The sequence below is a fragment of the Triturus cristatus genome, chromosome 4_1 (genome assembly GCF_964204655.1).
Source record: "Triturus cristatus chromosome 4_1, aTriCri1.1, whole genome shotgun sequence".
Taxonomy (NCBI): domain Eukaryota; kingdom Metazoa; phylum Chordata; class Amphibia; order Caudata; family Salamandridae; genus Triturus; species Triturus cristatus.
Window position 1 is genome coordinate 245,326,900 of NC_140585.1, and position 19,829 is coordinate 245,346,728.

Consider the following 19,829-nt stretch of genomic DNA (forward strand, 5'->3'; position numbering starts at 1 on the left):
CACTGCGGTGCTGATATGCGCCGTATTATCTCTGAACTGTATGAAGCCATGCTGCTGACTAGAAACTAAGCCGGGAATCATAGGAGGCAACCGGGTGGTTAAAATGTTAGCAAAGATTTTTGCATCTACATTTATAAGGGACAGCGGCGAGTAGGAGCTACATTCCTCAGACGGCTTACCCTTTTAAAAAAAATAAGACTATTTTCGTCATATTCCATGACTCCAGAGACTGTCCTTCTGATCCAATAAGTTGGATAACCACCCGAGGAAATTAACCAAAGCATTTTTTAAAAGCCTTGTAAAACTCCGCTGGAATTTCCTCCTCAATGATAACCCAGATATTGCCCCCCAGATTTCTTCATGCGTGATCTCCTGTTCCAGCAAGACAGCATCCTCCTCACACACAGAGGGCATGTTACTCCAACCTAGATATTCCTTAAGTCCTTCCTCCATTGCCCCTACTTTTTGTGTGTAAAGCTTCTGGTAGAAAACAGAGAATTGTTCAGCTATTGGTTTTGGATGTGTATATAACGTGCCGTTCTCCCCCTTAATATCCTTTATCAACGTTTTAGCGCAATTATCCGCTAACTGATGAGAGAGTACCTTCCCAATTTCGTCCCCATCTTCATATTGTAATGATCTATGCATATTATAGCTTGCTGCAACTTTTTCCTTAAAAGACCTTCTTATAGCCAGTTGCTCTGCCATTAAAGCATTATATAGCTGACTCTCATCCAGGGCGCCCTCGCGAATTGCATCTGCATGCTGAAGTTCACTTGCTAAAGTTTTTTGAAGCGCAGCTCTATCCACAGCATCCCACTCCCTGTTATGCCGCCATATGTACTGAAGGGTAACCCCCCCTAATGCATGCCTTCATCGTGTCCCACACGACACAGGGGGAAGCTGTCCCCATATTATCCTTGGAAAAAGTCCGCTAGTTTTTGATGGGTTAAAGAGTAAATAATCCCTATCAGAGATTAAGTATCGTGGAAATGTAAATGGCCGCTGTGTTTTAATCTCGGTCTTGGCCTGGAAGGATAGCAATATGGGATTATGATCAGAGATGATCCTAGGGCATACTTCCATCAGTGCTGATGATAATATTTTATCCGAGACCCAAGCCATATCTATTCTCGAGCACTGTCTATGTGGGGCAAAATAGTAAATATAGCCCGGAGTGTTTGCATGAAGTGACCGCCAAGCATCTTTTAAGGAATGCAGCCACCCCAGTTCCAGAATAGAAGCTCTCATCTTCCCCATTCTAGACGTGGCTGTTTGGTTGGTAGAATCAATGGCAGAATTCACCACACAGTTAAAATCCCCCATTATTAGGCACTCTCCCTGCCAGTCTAGTAACTCTAAACTGACTGTGTCAAAGACCTCAGGGTCATCAAAATTGAGTCCATAAATTGAGCAAAACACATTTTTTAGCCCCTTAATCTCCAGCTGCGCCAACGCCCATCTCCCTTGCTGATCAGCCAGCGTCCTAAGGACTCAATGCTCCATTGGCTTACAAACCATTATAGCAGTTCCCCTAATAGGATTGTTCTGAGAAGTACAGGTAGTTGTTTGGTACCCCAAGTGTTTAAGCAAGCCCCGATCTTTATAAGCTAAATGGGTCTCAGTAAGGAGCACGATATGGGGCCTGTATGCTTTCAGCTCTTCCCAAACTAACTGGTGCTTAAGGCTAATATTTAGGCCTGACACATTCCAGGCCATACACTTTATCAGATCCATAACAATTGATAATCCATGCTCCTACCGCTTCCAGACGCCTTATCTATAATCCTCCTATCAATCTTCAAATTATCTTTGTTTCCTAACCTTGCTACGTCCCCCGCTTCTTACCTCCCGATGTGCTCCCTTTATGACCTTTTCCCCTGTGCTCCTACCCCTCATCCCCTCAACCGGCCTCATACCTCCCTCCCCTCCCCTGTACCATGAAGAAGGAATCCTCCTCCTTGTAGGCTGCCGTCAGATTGCCAGCTAGCTCACAGTACATCCTGGGCCCGCCCAAAGTACCAAATAGTCACAAGAGAAAAAGCAATCCATATCAAAATCCCAGTGTGAAAAGCAGAACAAAAATCAAAAAAAATTCCAAGTATCCATGTGGTCCTGTTCCAGACAAAACGGAGGGAAAAGAGGAAACATATTAATAGGTACTTTTGTCTTAAGCTTCTAAACCTGTTTGTTGACCCCTTCCATCTTCCATTGTCTTAAAACTTTCTTAGCCTCTTGGTCCATAAGAGAAAATTGCGAGTGTCCGACTTTTATAACTTTTAGTCGGGCCGGCTCTTCTAAGAACACCTGAGCGCCTTCTGCCTTTAACGGGTCAAAAATTTGCCTCCATTTTCATTGGCTGTCCATGGTAGTTCTGCTCAGATCTGATCCGACAAAGATAGAAAAGGTGTCAACCACAACAGGAGTAGTGAGGAGAGCTTTAATGGATATAGCCTGTCTTAATAAGAAATTACCAAAACAGATCAGAAGAGGTCTGGGATAGCAAGAGTTTTGCTCGTGCAAGAATATTGGGTCTATGTGCCTTTGAATTTGGCAGTCCCAATCCCAGTTCACCAGATCTGGGAAGGCCTTTTGGAGTAGTTGGACAACATAAGCACTCGGGTCAGCCCCCTCCTTGCCTTCTGGGACCCAAACAGCCTTAAGTTATTCCAGCACTGCTGGTTTTCAAGATCCTCTACCTTCATTTGCATAGCTGATATCTGATCATCATGACTGTGTACCATTCTAGTTGTTATAGTAAATGCCTCTTTTGTATCCGCTATCCGTTGTTGCAGCTCCTTGATATGTCTTGTTAATGCTCCCAACTTACTTGTGACCTCAGTTAAAGATTGTTGAATGCTGATGTTATCAGCCCTAGCCTGCGGATAGTGTTCTTGTACCTCTGTCCTCTGCTCCTGCAGTGCCTGCAAAATCACAGGAAGTGATGGCTCCTTACTGATAGGAGTATTCTTTGGCAGTTCAGCCTCCCCAGGAGTCTCCCCGCCCTCTTCACCAGTAAGATTGAGATTCCCTAGGGGCTCCAGTGTATCAGGGGTTTGTACCTTGGCGGCAGCCAGAGCAGACACTTCAAGCCAGGTGCCCGGGAGTGAACCAGATACCTCTCTCGAGACACCAGCTAAAGTCTTAAAGTCCAAGCCTAATCCAAGCCCAAACCTGATAGGTGTGAGATTAGGGATTTTACCTCCCTCTTTGATTGAACCCATTTTTGTAGTGGGCTGCCATCTGGGGTAGTCTTTGTTAGAGTACCGAAGCATTTAAATTGAGTACTGCCATGTGACTGTATACCTTCCTTCCAGGGGTTGCGCATCTTCGATTTGCCCTTTTTTTCCTGAAGTTAAACTCAAGCCCGATCCTGTGTGCTCCTTTGATTTAACCAAGCCATTCATTGCATGATAACTGCTCTCTATTCTAGTCCTTCTGCTCACCTATTCATTAATAATCACATTTCTAATCAGTTTTTTCTTTTCAGAGGCACCAGGCACGGTTCTCCTTTGTCTCAGTTGTTATTTCTTCTTGTTATTGAACCCATGTAAGAAGTTGGCCTGGTGTATGCTGTCCACTAATTAAAGTGGGCACCTTGTACCAGTCCAAACAACCCTCATTGAGGATTAGGTTAAAGACAACCTTTATTGAAAGCTATCCTAGTGGTAGCTATGGAGAGCAGCCTTCAGGCTAAGTCTCGAAGGAATGTAAAGCAGCTTGGTTTACCAGATTATAACCTCGTGAATGACCAAATGAAAGGAGAACCACCCACTCAGTTTGTTGTGCCAATAAGTTCCAGGTTGCTATACCCTGCCTTACCTTGATGGACTCATCTCCTGCCGCCTGTGTCCCCTGCCGCCGCTGCCGTCCCTGCATCTCGGCGCGGCCGCAGTGAGGGGAGGACTACATTTCCCACCATCATTTGCGGCAGGAAGCCGCACACGCCCCTTCCGTGCCCGGAGGCGCATTTAAACTGAGGAGAGCCCCGGTGGAGCGGGGGCTCAGTTTGTTGTGCCAATAAGTTCCAGGTTGCTATACCCTGCCTTACCTTGACGGACTCATCTCCTGCCGCCTGTGTCCCCTGCCGCCGCTGCCGTCCCTGCAATTCGGCGCGGCCGCAGTGAGGGGAGCACTACATTTCCCACCATCATTTGCGGCAGGAAGCCGCACACGCCTCTTCCGCGCCCGGAGGTGCATTTAAACTGAGGAGAGCCCCGGTGGAGCGGGGGCTCAGTTTGTTGTGCCAATAAGTTCCAGGTTGCTATACCCTGCCTTACCTTGACGGACTCATCTCCTGCCGCCTGTGTCCCCTGCCGCCGCTGCCGTCCCTGCATCTCGGCGCGGCCGCAGTGAGGGGAGGACTAAATTTCCCACCATCATTTGCGGCAGGAAGCCGCACACGCCCCTTCCGTGCCCGGAGGCGCATTTAAACTGAGGAGAGCCCCGGTGGAGTGGGGGCTCAGTTTGTTGTGCCAATAAGTTCCAGGTTGCTATATCCTGCCTTACCTTGACGGACTCATCTCCTGCCGCCTGTGTCCCCTGCCGCCGCTGCCGTCCCTGCATCTCGGCGCGGCCGCAGTGAGGGGAGGACTACATTTCCCACCATCATTTGCGGCAGGAAGCCGCACACGCCCCTTCCGTGCCCGGAGGCGCATTTAAACTGAGGAGAGCCCCGGTGGAGCGGGGGCTCAGTTTGTTGTGCCAATAAGTTCCAGGTTGCTATACCCTGCCTTACCTTGATGGACTCATCTCCTGCCGCCTGTGTCCCCTGCCGCCGCTGCCGTCCCTGCATCTCGGCACGGCCGCAGTGAGGGGAGGACTACATTTCCCACCATCATTTGCGGCAGGCAGCCGCACACGCCTCTTCCGCGCCCGGAGGCGCATTTAAATTGAGGAGAGACCCTGCGTCGCGGGATTGCGCGCGGGTGGCGCCGGGCAAAGGGCGGGCCGTCTGTGGCCGTCAGGGGCCGACAGAGGACGGGACGGGCCACCCCCCTTGCATCGGTGATCCAGGTTGTATACCTTAGCCATAAGAGATTCTTATTGTCCCTGATACTGGACTACGTAACTGTTACAAAGCTTGTGGTGCTCTGCCACGATATTCTGCCACCCAAAAGTGCACGTGATATTCTGTGCCATATAGTGCCTGACTATTGTCCATTTGTTGTTGTTATTGTCGTGCTTGTAGTTACTTCACACTATATACTCATCACGTCTAATGATGGAAACTTCTTTGAGATCTGGCAGAAAAAATCACACAGGATAATGTAGGGGGCACCGTTGCTGGAACCTTAGATCAGTTTATTTCCAGAGCAATTCGTGTTCTCGAACACGAAATCATTCTCACCGAAAAAAGATTGTCCCTGGACCTATCGGCAAAGAGGTCCTCTTTGGGTAAAATAATGTCTGTTGCTTCCCCTGAGTGTGTGCTAACCTGTACTGATTTCGATCTGGAACCAGGTACAGAGACCATGGGGTCGGATATAACCAACCATAGTACCCTGGCTTCTATCCCCGATAGTATATCCATTCTAGAGAATAGACCTCTCCTTGTGAAACCTAGTGCCATTCCCCCAGTGCCTCATGCGAAACCACCATCAGATGTCATCATGGAAAAGGGGAGCACGACCCAGTCTAAAGTTGGGAAAAGGAAACGTGTGGGTGGGAATAAAAAGGGCAGACGTGCTAAAGTGTCTAAACCCTACACTTCTCCTAAATTAAACCCCTCCTTAGTTCATTGTAACACACCCCCAGTAAACCCCAGCCTTACGTCTACCAAGACTTTACCCTGCCAGCTCTGTGCTAATCTATCAACCAACGGTTTTTTAGAAACCCTTGAACAATTGTTAAAATCTCTTTTGTTACCAATACTAGAGAGAGTTAAGCAACTCAGCACAAATCTAGGGAAACTGGAAAACATTTTGCTTGCCAATACGGCCACCTTGGATAAAACCTTGGAGCACTATCTCGGCCTTTGGATTACATCATTTCCTGATAGTGCCACAAAAGAAAAGATTGTTTCGAATGGCACTAATCACTCTATACTGTCCAGTAAACCCCTTAATTGTCATATACCCTCTGCTCCCAAAGTGCTTGTAAACACGATTGCTTTGGATCCTGTTAGGGAAGATGCCCCCACTCAAATCAGGGTTGGTAGGAATAACTTGCCAATAACTGACCCTAATCTCGACTTTAGTATAAGAGGGATTACCCACCCTCAGAGTGATGGTTCGCTTACCAAATTCCCATGTATTAATTTACCCCCGAGTCATCACCATATACGGTAATTTTGGCAGGCGTCCCTGGGATTCCACATGACAAGACAGAGTCCCATAGAGAGCTTAAGAACAAGGTCATACATTGGCTCAATGGTAACAGGCCTCTCCCTCCCAATCTGCGCTCAGAAATCCTGTTTGTACGAAGGGTGAGCTGGTTAGGCACTAAACCCAAGGATGTGGAGGGTGACTGTATTATTATCAATTTTAGGGACCCCAGAGTAGTGAGGCACATATGTTCCCACCCTAATACCCAGAATCCTAGAGGAATACTTACTTTTGATTTGTGGTATTTTTATTCTATCGCCCCCAGTGGCATACATCATGCCCAGCTAGTTAGGTGGGAAAGGGTTGTAGAGGCCAACAAGGTCCACCCAGACTGGATTTCAATCTCCCTTTGCATAATCGTTTCGGACCTCTGAGCAGCATGGAAGGGGTGGATTGACTGGCTTACAACAATATAGGTTCTGCTTGTACAAATAAAACTGGGTATGGTAGAATAACCAGGACAGGGAAAGTATCCAGTAGTTGTTCTATGGAGATTTCCATAGGAACAGGTGGTGAGCGGTTAAACACCGCAACTTACCCATCCCTTGTGCCCCGTAGTGAATTACACTCTCCCCCGTTAGATCCTGATTTCTCTGAGAGCACACAGGGTAGAAACTATCTCTGTCCCTTGCCCGTTGACCCAGCGGTAGCCCCTCACGTTAATGAGGCTAGACTAGACAAAGTAAATCATATGTGCTTGGAACGTAGTTTAGGCGAGCTAGAGTGTTCAGATCCTGGCGAGCCCGAAATTCATACTGCCCCTTAGGTTCTGCCTTCGGATCAAATGCTAGTTGACAGTGATCACCATTCTTTTTCTTTGGTTTCATGGAATATAGCTGGCCTAAGGAGTAAAACCGTAATTGATGAGTGGTCCGTATGGGTGGATAAATATGATGTCCTGGCTTCACAGGAAACGTGGGCAGTGGACCCGGTTTACTCACTTGGCTTTATTAATTTTTATAAAGCAGCTTCCAGAGGGCCAAAGGGTCGTCCCTCCGGAGGTCTTAGTATCTGGATTAAGCAAACCCTCAAATGCAGACCCTCTGAACTGGTTGTAGACAGCCCTGATCTTTTAATAGTACTGCTGCACCTTTATGACAGTCCAGATATTATGATTATCAATGTCTATAATAGAGGCCAACCAGGTGGGCGTGGTACCAATACTTTTTTACAGCTAAATGGCTTTTTGGAAACTGTTAACCCTGGCATTAATGTAATAATTGCGGGTGATTTGAACAGTTGCTTTGAGCCCCTGAACACTGCTGGGGATTCACTTGCGATGGAAGTGGATGTTCTTTGGAACATCCCTCTTCTCGATCTTCCACCCATTACAAAGTGGACTGAATCTGCCATCCAGTGGATGAGTCTGTGTCTGGGGCGTGGTTTCAGGGCGGCAAACGGACGGACCGTCTCAGACAAAATGGGTAGAGACACTTTTGTTGACGGTCATCGCCACAGCCGAATTGATTATGTTCTTATCAAAGTGGAGTTCTGGTCTACCTTAAGTGATATGGTGATTTTAGATCACCCTGAGAGTGACCATAACCCCCTTGTTCTAAGTTTCCTGTTCTGTGCTGATCATCGAAGTAATGAACAAACAGAGATAGCCACCGCAGACGCCGTCCTTACTAATAATCTACGGAGAGTGCGCTGGGATAGCGTAGCTATTGACACTGGTGCACTAGTTGAAATTAGCACACGAGTCACTGGTGCTCTGGAAGCTCTGCACTCCCTTCCATCTCAAGAAGCTGTTATTAGGGAGACCACCCAAATTCATGAAACCCTATTTTTGGGCCTAAAATCCTACTTTTCCAAACCCAGCAAATCTAAGAAACCAACTCAACCTAAGCGCAATCATTGGTACACCAAATTGTGCCGAGAGTCCTATGGCATATTGAAATCCGTAATCAAATCTAAAAATATGGCTAACATTAGAATAGCTAGGTGTAATTACCGTAAGGCCAAAACCATGGCCAAACAAGAATGGGACAATGACCACTGGCAAGATCTTCTAGTCGCCAGTAAACTTAAAAATTTGACCAAGTTCTGGCATATTGTGAAGTGGGGCAATTCCCCAAACTCGCTGGTACCTATCAACCATGTTCTTCCTGAGATATGGGTGGAACATTTTGAGTCCCAGTTCTCTGGTACTAATCTGTATGCTGAGTCAATCCCCCAATTCTCTCGGGATATGTCTACTAACCAAAATGTTTCGTTTGATAGTAGAGAAGTTGAGATGGCTTTAAGAAAGATATCCAGTGGTAAGGCCCCGGGTATTGATTGTGTCCCGGCAGATCTTTTCAAGTTTGATCAGAGTAACTGGATTCCCTATATTGCCTTCCTTGCTACCGCCATAGCAAAGGGGGCGCCCATTCCCGAATCATGGAGAGGTGCCGAGATATTGCCAGTCTACAAGAAGGGCGATCGCTCGAGCCCAGGGAATTATCGCCCGATTAGTCTAATTGACTCAATCCAAAAAATAATTGCTAGGATGATTCTGGCTAGAATTCAGTTATGGATTGAGCAAGAGGACATTTTATCGCCCCTACAGGCCGGGTTTAGATCCCATACCAGCACTATCGACCAGGTCCTCAGGTTCCAATTGATTGTTTGGAAAACGGTCTATCTAGGTGGAGGCACATTATATGCCGCCTTTGTCGACCTTAGATCAGCATTTGATCTAGTTCCCAGGTCTAAACTTTGGGGTGTCCTTGATGGGCTAGGGATGCCTGCTGACCTCTTGAATATTGTGATTAGGATGCATGATGATAACTTTGCCCAAGTCCGATGGGGGAACCAAGGGCAGGTCACAGATAGATTTAAAGTATCACGGGGTGTCAGGCAAGGGTGCGTCCTAGCGCCAACTCTCTTTTTGCTATTTATAAATAGGGTTGTGCAGTACTTTTCATCTATCTCAACCGACGCCCCTTCCCTGGGTGGTAACAAGCTCCCGCTGCTCATGTTTGCTGACGACACCCTTTTACTGTCCCAGACACAGAGGGGGTTACAGGCAGTCTTGAATAGGTATGACACTTTCTGTCTCGATCATGATCTGCAAGTAAATGTCTCTAAAACCAAGTATATGGTTATTAATAAAGGGAGACGTGTGGCAGGTCATATTACGATGAACAATGAAAAGCTAGAACTTACAAATGTTATGACCTATTTGGGGATTGTCATAGAAAGCAAACTGAGTTGGAAGCCACAAATTGAAATTCTATCCCTCAAGTTTGCCCAGCTTTCAGGGTGTTTGGTGAAGGAACAGAGATTGTCACAGACCAAAAGGATAGGACCAGCAATAAAGATTTATAACTCCAGGATTAGTTTGGCGATTCTCTATGGTGCGGAACTATGGGGTTTTGCAGACCTATCCTCTTTGGTCAAGGTGCAAAATAAATTTTTGAAGAACCTTACGGGTCTCCCCTGTTCCAGTCCCGTGAAACCTTTACTGTTGAACCTTGGTTGTCACCCAATTGATGATATTGCCCGGTTCAAATCATTCGCCCTATGGAGAAGACTGTGGACTACACCGGAATTTGCCCCCTATGCCAAGGCTTTCCTGGATGTTCGTTCTATTCTGGGGTCTGGAAATATAGTATGGTTTAAGCAAGTCAGACTGCTTCTAGAATCTACGGGCCTGGGAAACCTGTGGTCTGATCCTGCTGACAACCCCTTTCCTCCCCAAAAATTATTTAAAAGTCTATATTGGTCCCAGTTACACCAGAAACAGTCCAACCAAATCCTGGCTACGTCTTTGACCGGCAAGTTTCTTGTGTGCAAAAGTGACCCACTACTTGAAGATTACTGGGATATTATTAGTAGGCCCAGTGACAGGAAACTTTACCATCAGCTTAGGGTTGGTTCCCTACCCACTAGATTGTTTACCAAAAACTGGAAGGGGGAGATGACCGATTCCTGTCGTTGGTGTACTGATTGTAGGGAATCGGTTGGTCATATATTTTTCGAATGCCCGGCTTATGCAGCCCCTCGGGCGAGATGGCTCAAACCCATCTGCCTCAATATGGGCACCAGGGTGGGGCTCGTGGCCTTAAGAATTCTAAGTTATGACACCAGTGAACCCATTGCAATTGCTGTGCCCAAATTCCTTGGATGGGTTTGGATTATTAGAAATAGGATTTAATGGTAATTATAGTTGCTGTGTTTTTATCTAGTTTTTCATATCCTGTTTTTATTCTTGTATTGATTTTATTCTCTTTGTATATTTATGGAATTCTTTTTATTGTATTGTCTTTTATGATGAATTTAATCGAAATAAAGACATATTGGTTGATTGATTGATTGATATATAAAATATATGTATTTATTACTAAACACTCTCTACTAACCTCTTTATGAGATTAGAGAACAAGATACACAATATTAAAGCACTAGAACGACAGTAAACAGCACAATACACAGTGGGCCCCAGGGGGAGCCCAAACCATATATTAAGAAAGTGGTATAACAACCACGACTTGACTAGACACAGTGCCTAGAGCACGTAGAATCGCTGGGACCCCAAGGAGCCACCCAAGGTAGTGACACAGGGGACCCACGGGGGACATGTGCAGTGTGAAAACACAGCCGCGAGCGCCGTACAATCCTAAGGGAAAGTCACGGTTGGAATTTTAAAGCTTAAGGACACTTAGGAGAGGACTTTGAGCAAACCCTTTCACACTTAGAAGGTTCTAAGGCCAGTACCCACGTGAGCACCGGAGTACTCATGTTACCTCACCCAGAGAAGCCTTGTGCATAGGTGTCAAATGGTGTTGGGAATCTTCGTTGTTCTCAATGGCGTGATGCTGCAAAGTGCTGCTGCTGTGAAGAGGAAAAGTGTCCGTGTGATCCAAGCCTGGATCGAAGCTGAGAAGAACCTGAAAGCAGAGGGGACAGAGTCTGGGTCACTTGCCAGTGACCAGGGGCACGATAGACGAATGCCCACCGTTGTCGGGTATTTCAGGTGCGAAGAGGTGAAGATTGACTCTGCAGCCACGGGGACCAGGTGACGTTAATGACAACCGAAGTCCACAGGCGAGTTGTCCCACAAAGGAGGTCGAGTTCTGGGAGGTCAGTGTCCGGATTGGAGACCAACAAGTCTTGGAAACTGCAACCCAAGCAGTCAGAGAAAAGATGCTTCGGTATGGACCAGCAAGGTCCTGTGGAATCCCCAAGTAATGGAGAGTCAGGGCACATCTGGAGCCACCAGGAAAGCCCACTGAAAGATAAAGTACCCTTCTCAGGGACCCACAGGTCGACGGACCAGGGTTCGCAAAGGGACCTCAAGAGGAATCACTAAATACCAGCACACAGAACACTCGTGGAGTGTAGGCCAGTAGTCTTCAGTAGAATCCCTGCTTGGGGTGTGGACTACAAGTAGTCCAAAGCACAGCCTCAGGGATTGCCAAAAAGCATATGCTGCTGTAAATGTGCACGGTGTCCAGGGGTTCGGGTTGCACGGTCCCCACGAGGACTGCAGGTCTAAGGTTTGCTGAGAGTACTGGTTGGCCTCAGGGAAGCTTAGGAACCCACTTCCTGTGTTGAAAAATCTTCAGAGTCCATCAGGAGCTGCGTAGATGCAAACCGGTCAAATGCGTCTCTGGTGCCTGCCTTCCAAGGGAGTAACTCCTTTACTCCAATGGAGATTCCTTGGTCATCCATCGTAATGTAGATAGTTGAAGTACTTGTTTTCTATAGCAGTTTTGTCCAGGTAAATCTAAAGTCCTGTAGCCAGGGGTTCCTACTTTATACCCAAGGAAGGGGTGGGACAAATTCCAGGGACCCACCTATGGGAGGGTCAGGACAGAGGGATGGCTACACCCATGTCCTTTGTTCAGTTTCACGCCTGAGCAGGGGCTGATAGCCCTGCAACCGGTTTGAGCTGGACTATGCAGAGGGAAACCAAATGTGCCCCCAGTGCAGACATCACAGCACTCTCAGAGTGCACCCACCCAGCTCCAATACACTAAAGCCTGTCTGGTAGGTGGTCACACCTCCCTGTGACTGGAAACCTATTGTCCAGCCGTCCCCTGCCGGAGTTTCGTACAGCAGCAAGAGGAGAGACTCGTGTCTGTGGCTGGCAGCATCCATTTTGTGATGCCAGGGTCTGTGAAGCGGGGACCGGGTGCACCGGTGTAGTCATATTTCTCCCTCTAGTAGGGTGAAATCATACCTCCACACCAGTTACTGGTGTAGAGGTATGATTCCAAGGTGTTTGACACCAAACATGACATGACATGTTTCCATGCAGCCGTTTTAAAGTTAGCATTTACTGCAAGTTTATAATGCACTTAAGAGTATATGGTAGGCTGCATCACAAACAACCCCAGAATAGGGGTTCCGAAGGATGCAGAGGTGCTCTGCTCATGTAGTTGCACCCTCTCACATAAAACCCAGCACCCTGCCTCCAGGATTGATAAGGCCTGCCATGGCTGGGGTCCTGGATAGCAGGATCCCAGCCAGACTAAGTCGAAAACAGGGAAACATCAGCAGAAAGTGGGGGTAACTATAAGAAGCAGATCCCTCTCTCCTACAACCCTTACTTACTACTATTAGAAAATGTATTGCTATCACTGGTATTGATATCAAGGATGTTATCATCAAAACATTAGCATATGCAGATGATATGCTCTTTGTTTATTAGTAATCCTGTATCCTCAATTCCTCCATTATTAGATATTATCTCAATATATTCTCAGATTTCAGGTTATAAGTTAAATACCAACAAAACTGAATTGTTTCCTCTCAATATTAATTGTACACCTGATATGTTACCCATGCAAGAAATAATTTGGCAAAGGGATAAAATTAAATATCTTGGTATTCTGTTTTCCACTTCTATTAAAAAAACAATTACATTAAATTGCAAATCTATTATAAGCTATATTAAAGATAAATTATCTAAATGGTCTGCATTACATATGTTATGGTGGGGAAAAATTGATTCAATAAAAATGGTAATAGCCCCTAAAAATGTTTATTCCCAAGCTATGATCCCTAGTCAATTTCCTATGGAGGTTTACAAGACTATTGATTTGCATCCGTCTAAGTTTCTTTGGAATAGTAAAACACCTCGTATAGGCTATAAAGAATTAAAAATGGCTAAAAGTAATGGAGGTTTTGGCTTGACAGATTTTTAACTATCATAAGGCATTTATATTAAAACAAAGTTCTCTTTGGTTTAATCATTCCACCTTAATAATCCTGCTACATGGCTTCTTATAGAAAAAAGTTTAAAATGCCATTTACTTTACCTACTTTGCTAACTATGTCTAACACTTCCTTGTTAATTAAGAAATCTATTATTTTGAAATCTACAAAGCTAATATTTCAAGATGTAGATTCTATTTTTCATTAGACTATTTCACATTCTTTCGATATGTCTTTATGGCATAATCCTAAATTAAAACTATCTCGAACAGTAAAAGTTTGGCAGTACTAAATTAAAGCTGGTATTTATTATTTAAAAGATATATACCATAATAATAAGTTTTTATCATTTGATGAATTACGACATAAATTGTGCTCACCTCCTTCTGATTTTTTTAAATATGAGCTTTTATGTATTTCTGTTCTAGACTCCTTTCCTAATAATTCCCCTCTAATATTAATTCAGATTCAACAATGTATATTCATGCAGTATCTTCTTCATCTGTTTAATTAATTTATAAAAAATTAAATAATTTTGAAGGAACCAATATTGAGATGATTTTAACATTTTGGAATAATGAACCTTCACCATCTTTCGCATATGAGACATGAAAGAAAATATGGTCAAATAATATTTAATATACCTGTGTCACTATATCAAACAAATTCCTTTATTCTTTTTAGCTGCTTATAGACTCTGTTAAAGTTATTTCAAGCTAAGCTTCTATCTACTTTGAATTGTTGGCACTGTAATTTACATCCAAGTTCGTTAAAACATATGCTTTTTTAATGTAATTTTCTTCTTCCATTTTGGAGTGAAGTTTGGGATGTTATGAAAAAAATATTTAAATTTTCTGAATTACTTTCATTTAATATTTTGATTTGCAAATCCATTGCTCTTTCTGCAAATCTGTCTGACCTAAAATGCAAACTGTTAGATTTTTTATTGTTGGCTGCTCTAAAATCTATTACTGCATGTTGGGAAGATGTGTCCCTATTATCTATTTATGCATGGTGGTCATTGATTATTTTTACTAGAAGAGGTGTTAATTTATCCTTGTCAGGTATTGTTCATAACAGTCCCTCTTTTCATTCATTTTGGAAACCGACTGATGATTAAATTACTTCATACTTATTTTTATTTTATCTTTTAATTATAATTAGTGCATGGTAATTATAAGTAACTCTGTTGAAAATAGAAATGTTTTACATAATAATAATATTTAGTTTTTCTTCCATTCCCTTTTTAATTTATTATTCTTCACACTATATTGTACCTGTTAAATATTGATATATATTGTTCTTAATAGAAAGGTTTTTCAGAGTCCTTACCACGGTACTCCTTTTTGTATTGTCTTTGCTTATCTCAAAATTCAATAAACTATTTTGAACACAGAATCACAGAGACAATACGTGCTGACCAAATGTCATGGTCTACTCACTCTGAAATCCGCCAATCTGGAAGTGTGTTGACGATTCCACATGTGTCATCTCAGGGTCAGTGAGGTCACACATAGATCCAGCAAATAATATAGCTTTCCCACCACTAGCCACGGCCGGAGATTCCACATTTGTCCTGTTGCCAGAGTTGCTGACAATCTCTGTTCCAAACAGGACCCCACGGCACCACTGCAAGACTGCTCTGCATTCTAACCACAACAAACCCATCAAAAGGTCTTCTCTTTACAAAGCCCCACCATAATCTAAAGGAATGCTATTATACCATCCACACGGAGCATCAGAATTATGTTTCCCATCTAATGTAAAACCCTCTGCTCTCACTTCAACAGAGCACCAGTGATCGCATGTGGCTAATCCTTGGGTGATCTGTCCTTCAGTTGGTGAATCGGTTGAATGATAGTTGGCACTTGTACAGGCGGTGTTGGATGGGGAAAAACCATTCACTTCCATGGGCTGGGCACCCTATTTCCTGTACGCACACCTGTACTGATGAGTATGATGTCAGCACATGCGTACTTGAAAGCAGGTGAGACACATGGACAAAGAACTAGCAGCACACCATAATATGGAGTACTAGCAGCAGGTGCGGTGCTGCCAGCCTCCAGCCCTGCCAGCCCTGCCAAGCCTGCAAAGTAGATTAAGAGAGTGTCAGAGAACAGGTCTGCTTCAATTGTCATGTACCCATCCCTTGATGTCAATCTATCACTTCCTAATATTCTCCAGGCTGTGGGTGTCGGTGACAAGAGCATTCCGCTTAGTGCCGATGAGTTTCTGCAGCATAGCATGTGTTCTAGAGCTAGGGGCTTATTTATGAGAACCCTGCGTCACTTTTGCACCATGCAAAGGAGTGCATGCGTGATGCAGGGCTCTCAATCCAATTCATGAAGCCATGCAAAACCACACTGTGTGATTTACAGAATCAAGTAAACCTGGGGAAGTGCCAAATCCATACTCCTCCCAAGGTGAGGCGTAACAAAGAGAAATATGTTTATTTTTCCTTGATTTTTTCCTCTTTCTAAGTGTGCTGCATTCTGTAGCACATATAAATGCCTTTTCAGATTGTTTCTGTGCAGGAAGGTGCCCCTTCCTGCACAAAAACAATTCTGCATGCAACGGAGGCACCCGTGCAAGGGTGCCTACATTGGTGCTAGGCTGCCGAAACGGAGCCAGCGCATGGAGAAAGAACCGGAAAGCACCGTACTGCTTAAATGTGGTGCATTCCTGCCCTTTCACTGTGTCGTAGGGCAGCGCAGCAAAGTGCCTTGCTGCGCTGCTCATCGCCAAAATCCTGTAAATGAGCCCCCTAGTATTTGACATGAGGAGCTGCAAAAAACATACGCCTTTTCCTTCACAACATCCCATGGCAGGACCTGAGTTTTTTCTGTCATCAATTTGCATCTTGACAAGATCCAGGTGGGTGATCTTCTGTACTGTGTTCTTATTTCAGAAACCACTTGCAGGAAAGTCTCCTGCATAGTTGTTGCATGGGAAAATACCTCATCTAGCGAACTCTTTACAATCACCTCATAGTCTTGCCTCTTGTACCTTATATCTACCTGCTCTAATTTTTATATCCCAAATGTAGCGTCGACCTCAGCTGTGATGCACCTCGTGGATTGGAAACCTTTTTATTTTTACTCTGCATGCTTCAATGTTTCTCCCTCATGTAGCTTGGACTTTAAACTGCGTGCTCCTCCTGTATCCATTTCTCTCCCAATGTGACCCCTCCCATCCTTATGTCTTATTCCCCCCCTTCAATCCTGTAAAGCGCCAAGATACCCTCACGGGTCTGGTTCGCGCTCTATAAAACTGTAAAATAAACTAAATAAAGAAATAATAAAGAAATGTAGTACTGTGTTCGTGCCACGTTTACGCCCAATACTGACTACGGGGTTTTCCCATCATGCAATTCCACGGAGTACTTGCCACTGCTATAAATGTGTTCAACGTCACCTTGAGCTCATTAGTAATTGATGTGTCTGTAAGAAGCATCTCCATCCTGTCATATATTTTTATTCAAATACCAAGTGCTAAGGTTCAAAACAGTCAAATATTGCTTAAACCCTCTGCCTCTTTTTTGATTATTCCAACCTCTGGTGCCCAAAGATCGCGCAATCAATACTTTCTATGGGAATATGTTCCATACAATATATAGCAACTTTTTGCAAACCAAAACTTACCTCTCTAATTATCTGTCTTCTTCTTACCCTGGGTCTTTGCAAAAAAAGGAATATTTTGTACCCTTGATCTCTGAGAGTGTTTCATCTGTTTAAAATTCCATGAAGCCAGCGGCAAGCTAGCACGAATTAATTCAAGCCTTTTAAAGCAGAATTCTGTGACTCATTGCTTCGTTTTTAGTTTTATGCTTAAAAATGCTTTTTATTTCCATAGTGTTTTATCTGATCCTGTGGAGGCTGGCTAAGTCCTGCCACTGCTTAAAAAGTGACCCGGGTTCGGAAAGACCCTGCTGACCTTCGACCAGTCCTTAATTTGTAAAAGGATAAGTGCCGGAGGCCATTGTCTTATTCAGAAGCCCTCGGCCAGCGAGTGCCAGGAGGCCGAAAACCAAGGCTGTTTAGTTCTTATTTCACTTCATGCCTCATTACTCCAGCACCAGTGACTCCTTCCCTCATCAGCTCATTCTTGAAGACTCTTTTTAACCCTGCTTTCTCCCATTGTCACTGTTTTCCATCTTTCTATTTCTCCTTTTTAAGACCTTCTGTGTTTTTCTCTCTTGCTCTAGTTTAACCACTGGCACAAATTAAGCACTGCGTTCGATCCTTTACCACATTACTACTCCTGGTAAAGATCCACTGAAGAAGGGAGGGGAGGGGCTGGGGAGATTGCTCCGTTTCGTTTGCCGCTCCGCTGCAGCCTATTGAAGAGAGGGGGGATTGCCGCCCCGAGATGGCAGGTAAGAGCAGGGAGAGGCCATCGCCCCCAAATCTCTTGCTTCCCCGGGGCGCACCGCCCCCACCCCTTGCTACGCCACTGTGCACCGTGGATGATGTGGTGCATTATAACTTCTAAATCATGTCACCACAGAATTATTTGGGGCAGATTTACAAGAAAGTGATGCATAAAGATGCGCCACTTTCCCTGCTCCACCCTGAGAAACCCTTGCACCACTATTGATGCGCCGTATTTACAATACGACGCATCATGTCGCAAGGATTGACAGATACATCAGAAATTCTGACGCATCTGTTGATGCAAGAGTCACGCATTGCTGGAGTCGTGTCGCAAGCACGACGCAACTCCAGCAATGCATGATGAGGCCTGTCCTCATTGTGCTGCGTCACTCCTTACGCCTGCTTTTAGCAGGCGTAAGAATTTGACCCAGTGGCGTCCTAGAAGTGGTGCAGTGAAATCTTGTAGATTTCACTGCGTCACTTCTACAAGGCTTTTTTGCATTGGTACACCCACCTTGCATACATTATACCTGACGCAGGTATAATGTGACGCAGGGCTTTACAATGTGACGCATCTCCCTAGATGCGTCACGTTGTAAATGGGCCGCATTTTTACACAGCCGCTTCATCACAAAAAGTGATGCAACGGCGGCGCAAAAATGACGCAAGGGGCTTGTAAATCTGCCCCTTTGTTCCCATCAGTCTAGTTGTATTCTTCATTGCAGCAATGATACAGCTAACCTGCATGTGATGATGATGCATTGAGGAAGTTGTGTGGCACGGGGCGCTCTTTGCCAGTCTCTCAGGGGTCTTTCATCTGGCTAAGCATTGGCACCACTGTCCATACTCTCCAAGCGCATGGAGTTGGCTTCTAAGTGATATAATTAACCAGTTTCTGGTGAGAGAGGTAGTGAAGACAGATGCCGGTCTCACGCCCCAACTGCAAGACTTATCCAGGGTATCACCCCTGGCTGATGTGTGAGTCTCCGGGACTGACTTACTGCTATCCATGGTTGGATAATAACTACTTTGAAATCTAAATTTCACACAACTAAATTTCCTTTCATGCCTTCAATCATATCTCAACCATTTTAATTCCCTACCTTCATCAGGTAGCGTTCGATAGTCTCACACTCTGTCCTGACACAGAGACAACAACACTGCGAGTGCATAGGGGAGCCTTGGATTGGCTCTCCTCATTTTTATCCAGCCGCACCCAGTCAGGATGCCTTCCTTCTATTCAAAGAATACATTATTACCTTGTGAGGTTCCTCAGGGCTTCATCTTACGCCCACTTCGTTCAATAATATGTACATCTTCACCTTGGGCAAAAAAATGTGTTGTCCTTCATGTCATGTGCAGACAACACCTAAATTGTAGTATCAGTGGTCCATGAGACTGAGGCGGCTATCAGTTTTCAAGACTGTATGGTGTATGTGACTCAGTGGATGTGCACAAATGCACTGAAACTGAATAGGGAAAAGACAGAGGGTCTAATTATGATGTAGGGAGGTCCCACACTGACGCCAGGTCTGTGTCAGAACCACCAATATCTCACACAGCAGTCTGCCCGTCTTGTTATGATGCGGCCGACGGACACATCGGGTGCAGAGACCATCCGCAGCACTTCTGATGGGTTGAAGGAGCCTGTCAGTGTGTCGGAATCCTTCCATAATCCACAATGACGGTGGAGCAAACCTCGGCTCCGCCGTCGGGATTATGATGGCACTTTCCGACAGCAGTTCTGTGTCAGTCTTTCCGATATGGAACTGCTGTCGGAAAGTGTCTTTGGGGGCCCCCAGCAGGGCCCCCATCCCTTTGCGGCCTCCGCTCTGGGGGGGCACTACATCCCTGCACCGTGTGGCAGGCACCACAGAGTGGAAGGATGTTTCAAAGCCTCCATTTGTTAATGGAAGCTTGTTCTTTTCCGCCCACCGCACAAGCTTCTATTGACAAATGGAGGCTTGCAACCGCCCTGTGAGTG